Genomic DNA, 6,843 nt, shown 5'->3' with positions numbered 1-6,843 from the left:
CTGTGTGAAAAAGTTAGGCCTATGTAACAAAAATAAAACATAAAAAAGCAGTTGTATTTGCATGTTCCTTTAAGTTAAATGAACCAAATATACTTATTTCAGTTGATCTTATAAATATTGTAATACCTATAAACAACCTTCCCTACGGAGAGAGAGAAGGAGGTACGGTGCTTGGGCCAAATATTATGGTATCTTACTCACAGGAGCTGTTTGGCTCAAATAGTCTTAACCTGAGGCTCACGTGACATTTGCTATGGACTGTCAACTCCACATGTGGTAGATCTAACAGCTTTGAGTATCTTTTGCATGGGTTTAGTTCCACTGTATCCCTGGACCTATCAACTCTCACCAGAGAGGGAAGAGAATATGGTCATTATCCTTGGTTGTTGAACCCACCTCAGAGCTGGGGTGAGCTGGGTGTAAAGGAAAATCTGCCTACAGTTATAAGTAGTAGGAAAGAGAACAACAGATGGCCACTCAGCAAGAATGATCATCTATACCTTATGGTGAGAAAACGGATACTACTTATCTACACAAGCCTAGGCTTTCTGAGTACAGTTTCTGCTCTAGACTGCAGAACAGGCAGTATGATGTCTTGGGATTGAGGGAAGGACTACATGAGATGGTGTTAGAAGTGCAATGTGAGTGGCATAATATGCTCTGTGAAGGGATTTTTTAATATAATTAACCCAGATACCTCTTTAAATCCTATGACATATATAGCATTAATTATTGTACCTGGTACTGTAAATGCCTCACTTATCATCATCATCTAGAGATTTAGGAAACTGAGACCCTGAGCATATAAGTAACTTTTGCAATGTCATTATAACAAGTAGGTGATATTTTCTACCATTCATGTATAAGACATCACTTGAAAGCAGGCATCCACAATTCTTTTTTTTTTTACCCTTTTTCCTTATTTTATTTTTTTTTAATTTTTATTAATTATACTTTATTCACTTTGTTTCCCCCCATAAACCCCTCTCTCTTCCCCTCCTAACCCCACCTTTTCCCCCCTTCTCCATGCACGCCCCTCCCCAAGTCCATTGATAGGGGAGGTCTTCCTCTCCTTCCTTCTGATCCTAGTCTGTTAGGTCTCATCAGGACTGGCTGCATTCTCTTTCTCTGTGGCCTGGTAAGGCTGTTCCCCTCTCAGTGGGAGGAATCAAAGAGCAGGCCCAATCAGTTCATGTCAGAGGCAGTCCCTGTTCTCATTACTATGGAACCCACTTGGACACTGAACTGCCATGGGCTACATCTGTGCAGGAGTTCTAGGTTATCTCCATGCATGGTACTTGGTTGAAAATACCAGTCTCAGGGAAGACTCATGTGCTCAGATTTTTTGGTTCTGTTGCTCTCCTTGTGGAGCTCCTGTCCTCTCCAGATCTTACTGTTTCTCACTTCTTTCATAAGATTCCATGTACTCTGCCCAACAGTTGGCCATAAGTCTCAGCATCTGCTTTGAATAGTCTGCAGGGCAGAGCCTTTCAGAGGCCTTCTGTGGCAGGCTCCTAACTTGTTTCCTGTTTTCTTCTTCTTATGTCCATCCTCTTTGCCTTCCGAGATGGGGATTGAGCATTATAGCCAAAGTCCTCCCTCTTGATTAGTTTCTTTAGGTGTGCAGATTTTAGTAGGTTTATCCTATATTATATGTCTATATGAGTGAGTATATACCATGTGTGTCTTTCTGCTTCTGGGACAACTCACTCAGGATGACCTTTTACAGTTCCCACCATTTACCTGCAAATTTCATGATTTCCTTGTTTTTTATTGTTGAGCAGTATTCCCTTGTGTAAATGTACCGCAATTTCTGTATCTGTTCCTCCGTTGAGGGACATCTGGGTTGTTTCCAGCTTCTGGCTATTATGAACGGAGCTGCTACGGACATGATTGAGCAAATGTCCTTGTTATATACTTGAGCATATTTTGGATATATGCTTAGGAGTGGTATAGCTGGATCCTGAGATAGCACTATTCCTAATTTTCTGAGAAAGCGTCAGATTAATTTCCAAAGTGGTTGTACAGGTTTACATTCTCACCAGCAATGGAGAAGGGTTCCCCTTTTTCCAGATCTTCTCCCTGATCTTTCCCTGATGGCTAACGACATTGAGCATTTCTTTAAGTGTTTCTCTGCCATTCGACATTCTTCTACAGAGAGTTCTCTGTTTAGCTCTGTTCCCCATTTTTTAATTGGATTCTTGATTTGCTGCTTTTCAGCTTCTTTAGTTCTTTATATATACTGGATATTATCCCTCTGTCAGATATAGGGTTGGTGAAGATTCTTTCCCAATCTGTAGGCAGTCGTTTTGTTCTGATGACAGTGTCCTTTGCTTTACAGAAGCTTTTCAGTTTCATGAGGTCCCATTTATTGATTGTTGCTCTTAGAGCCTGTGCTGTTGGTGTTCTGTTCAGGGTGTTGTCTCCTGTACCAGTGAGTTCAAGACTCAAGTTTGTGCTTTAGGATGTGGTTCCCCGTCCTAAATAGCTGCCTCTTTTTCTGTTTCCCTGTTTCTTGCCTTCATGCTGTTCTACCATGCAGTCATAAGCCTTGGTTATGACCATACCACAAATAAAATAGGTATGTGGCTATGTGTGACTATTATATATATGTGTGTATGTATATGCCAGAATATTTAACTTTTATTCTCATCACTTTACTTTTTTTTATATTTTAATACATTATTTTTTTTATTTTCCCTTAGGTAAGATTTTAAGACTTAGAATTATGCAGACCCAGTTTTAAATTTATTTTGTCGCCATCTTCTTTGAGATGCTGAATTCTCATGATAAAATGAGCTTCCTAACATCTATGTAATGAACATTGTAAAGATTAGATAACATATTACAAGAATATATAACAAATATACTTTGTATGTATTCCATGTGTTTAATTCCAATTTAGTTATTATACTCCTTTGGATATTTTATCTGTCTTAACTTACAAGGACTGGTGGTCACTTATTTGTTCTTGGTAATGTTGATGGTCAGAATCAATTTTCAGCACTCTTTTGAAATGGGCTGGAAAAGAAAATGTGTGTTTAAATTGGGCTACTGGGGATCAAGTCCCAATAGCCAATGAACCCAGTTAAGGCTACGGTGTTGCTAGATACCATGTGTTATGACTGACTGCCATTGTATAGCAGTCCTTCAAATAAATAAACTATAGTAGCTGAATAAAATAAGCATCCAATAAATGCTGCTGAACACTAAGTGGTGGAATTATCAACGGACAGGAAGAGGTTCTAGCACATTACCTGGCAGATAGTAGACACAAAAATCTTATTAATGTTCTTATCAACAATTTGAGAGTTATTAGGTGTATCCCCTTAAGGTATATAAAATAAACATGAAACCCATGTTCTATTCTTTAGTGGGTAATCAGAATGCTCTGAAGAACAAAGATAGCAATGCTCTAATCCTTTTGTTCTATGTCAAAGGTTCATTGATATTTCTGGCAGACTCTATGAGATGGGTTTGTGACCCAGGTTCTAACAGGTTGTGCCATTGTTCTTCTTTTCCAGAGAGAAGCAGCACTCCCTCGCTGAGCAAAGAGCACCTGGAAATTTAATACTGATACACTGCTGGAGCTCACACTTGCTATGTTTGTGCCAGTTTCACCCCAGAAGGTAGGAATAGTGTTTATCCTCCATGGGTTCTTTATACAATCACGTTTATTTTGTCTTCATTAAACATAGACAGTATCTAATATCTGTGGTTTGAAATAACAGTGGCTCTGAGTAGTTTTTTAAAAGTGTATAAATGTCATCTTTTTTTCACTTCTGCAACTCCTTTGATTTATTCTTTTTTATTTTTTTTTTTATTTTCATTTACTCAATTTGTATCCTGGCTGTGGCCCCCTCCCTGGTCCCCTCCCAATCCCACCCTCCCTTCCTCTTCTCCCCCTATGGCCCTCCCCTAGTCCACTGATAGGGAAGGTCTTCCTTCCCTTCTATTTGACCCTAGCCTATCAGGTCTCATCAGGACTGCTTGCATTGTCTTCCTCTGTGGCCTGTCAAGGCTGCACCCTCAGGGGGAGGTGATTAGAGAGCCTGTCACTGAGTTCATGCCAGAGAAAACCCCAGCTCCCTTTACTAGGGACCCTACTTCAATACTGAATCTATGGGCTACATCTGAGCCAGGGGCTACATTTGATCCTCTCCATTCATTGTCCTAGGATGGGGTATCCGTCTCTGCAGGGTCCCAGGGCTCAGGTTTTTTGGTCTGTTGGTCTCCTTTTAGAGATCCTGTCCCCTCCAGGTCTTTCTATCTCCCCTTCATTCATAAGATTCCCTGCACTCTGCAAAAAGTTTGGCTATGAGTCTCAGCCTCTGCTTCGATACCCTGATCAGTAGAGTCTTTCAAAGGCCATCTGTGGTAGACTCCTGTCCTGTTCCCTGTCTTCTCCTGCTTCCAATGTCCGTCACATTTGTCCTTCTGAATGAGGATTGAGCATCTTCCCTAGGGTCTTCCTTGTTTAACTTCTTTAGGAGTATAGATTTAAGTATGTTTATCCTATATTATATGGCTAATGTCCACTTACAAGTGAGTATATACAATGTATGTCTTTCTGCTTCTGGGTTACCTCACTCAAGATGATCTTTTGTAGTTTCGAGGTTAAACACCAACAAACCAAGTAATCCAATTAAAAAATGGGGTACAGAGCTAAACAGAGAATTCTCAACAGAGGAATATCGAATGGCCAAAATACACTTAAAGAAATGCTCAATGTCCTTAGTCATCAGGGAAATGCAAATCAAAACAACCCTGAAATTTCACCTTACACCCATCAGAATGGCTAAGATCAAAAACTCAAGTGATAACACATGCTGGGGAAGATCTGGAAAAAGGGGATCCCTTCTCCATTGCTGGTGAGAATGTAAACTTGTACAACCACTTTGGAAATTAATCTGACGCTTTCTCAGAAAATTAGGAATAGTGCTACCTCAGGATCCAGCTATACCACTCCTAAGCATATATCCAAAATATGCTCAAGTATATAACAAGGACATTTGCTCAATCATGTCCGTAGCAGCTCCGTTCATAATAGCCAGAAGCTGGAAACAACCCAGATGTCCCTCAACGGAGGAACAGATACAGAAATTGCGGTACATTTACACAATGGAATACTGCTCAGCAATTAAAAACAAGGAAATCATGAACTTTGCAGATAAATGATGGGAACTAGAAAAGATCGGCTTAAATGAGGTAATCCAGAAGTAAATATGTCATCTTAAAGGAATAGTTCTATTATAAAATTAGTTAAGACTGACTATAAAGTTAGTAATGCAGTAAAACATAGTCTTCCTACAACCTTGAGATATGCTTGGTCTTTTATGACTTTTGTTTCTGAGATAATTGATGAATTAAATGCAATGTATGTCTGTGTGATTGTAACTAGGACTAGAAAGTATAAGGCATAAGTGCCCTGTGACTGTCCTACTTCTTTTAAATTTTTCATGTCAGTAACTATCATTCACCTCACTATTTTTAATCACTATATAATATTTTAGTTTAATAATAAAACCACAAAATATAAAATGTCTTTCCTGTAATTGTATTTGAGATGTTTCCAGTTTTCTCAGGTAAATGTGACTTTTATGTACATCTTGTACACTCTTTGTACTGATATCTGATGATTTAAACTGATTTCCAAGAGTGTGTGTTCTTTGTTCTTAAGGATGTACTTCTTAAATTTAGATAAACGCATATACAGAAGCATAGCTATGAGTAACGTCCCACTGAGAGCTTTGGAAGTGCTAACTTACCATATACCCTTTGAAATCATCAAAGGGTACCCACATCTACCAATTTACAGCTCACTACACTTCATGAGAGTACCTGTTTCCCTGTAGTTCTGTCAACTTTTGTATTAGCTGTTTTTGTTCTGAAATCTAATGAAAATTTATTACATTTTAATTTTTGTATTACCACCAGTGAGATGAACATTTATTTTTATTTGAGCTTTTCATTCTTTTTTGAATATCTGTTTGCCATGCTGACACTTTGGAGGGGTGGGTTTTTTTAAATAAGAATCAAGAATCATATTAAAAATATGAAGCTGTGCTGAAAGTAGTGGTTCATATTTGCAATCCCAAGACTTGAGAGGATGAGGCAACAGGATTCCCATGCATTCAAGGCAAACCTTGCTGCAGACTGGGTTCCAGGACAGCTTTGTCTGCGGAGGAAACACCCTAATTCAAAAAAACACACATTAAATCTGTAAATCTATTTCATTATTCCTTCTGATTTTTCAGATTTTAATATTTTGCTTCAGTGTTTTGATGTTATTTTGTATTTTTCGTTTCTTCCCAAAGAACGTCGGTAAACCTGCAAAACAACCCCTGCAACTAAAACTCAGGGAACATCACTTAAGAGGGGATAAAAAGAAGAGACAGTAGACAGGATGTCTGCTATTAGTTTTCTACAAAAGAAACGGCACCCATGAAACCTTAGCAATGTGGTAATCTAAACAAGAGCTGCACAGTGAAAACACCACTTGATGTCACAACATGATGGGAAAATCTCACAAGACCCCAACCCTAGATGAAGAGCTACAGGCAAGAAATAGCTATGAAGAGAGGGAGATGCGGTCTTCTCCAGGGACAAGTCCCTGATTGGTTATCCAGTCCCATGTGGTCAATACACACACACACACACACACACACACACACACACACACACCAAGTAACGCTAAATAGACTCAGCAGGTTGTATCTATAAATATGTGTGTGTTTATATTTGTGACGTTGTTGTGTGTGTGTATGTGTGTGTGTGTGTGTTTGTGTGTGTGTGCGTGTGTGTTTAGAACAGTGAATAAATCATTAAGTTGAGAAGAAGTTG

At 38.9% G+C, this 6,843-nt stretch overlaps 1 protein-coding gene across 2 annotated transcripts in view; it reads left to right on the top strand.

Annotated features, from left to right (window-relative positions):
- Window positions 1-3,528: 3,528 nt before the first annotated feature.
- The window catches only part of Mbd5 (methyl-CpG binding domain protein 5), a 144,237-nt gene continuing 140,922 nt past the window's right edge, over window positions 3,529-6,843 (top strand). For both annotated transcript variants that reach the window (XM_055600366.1, XM_055600365.1), the window contains exon 1: window positions 3,529-3,629. The gene's annotated coding sequence lies outside the window, so the exon portion shown is untranslated. The remainder of the gene's footprint in view (window positions 3,630-6,843) is intronic.

The sequence above is a fragment of the Psammomys obesus genome, unplaced genomic scaffold (assembly GCF_907164565.1).
Source record: "Psammomys obesus unplaced genomic scaffold, mPsaObe1.curated_primary_1811, whole genome shotgun sequence".
NCBI classification, from domain to species: Eukaryota; Metazoa; Chordata; class Mammalia; order Rodentia; family Muridae; genus Psammomys; species Psammomys obesus.
This window is presented reverse-complemented; position numbering and strand designations above follow the sequence as displayed.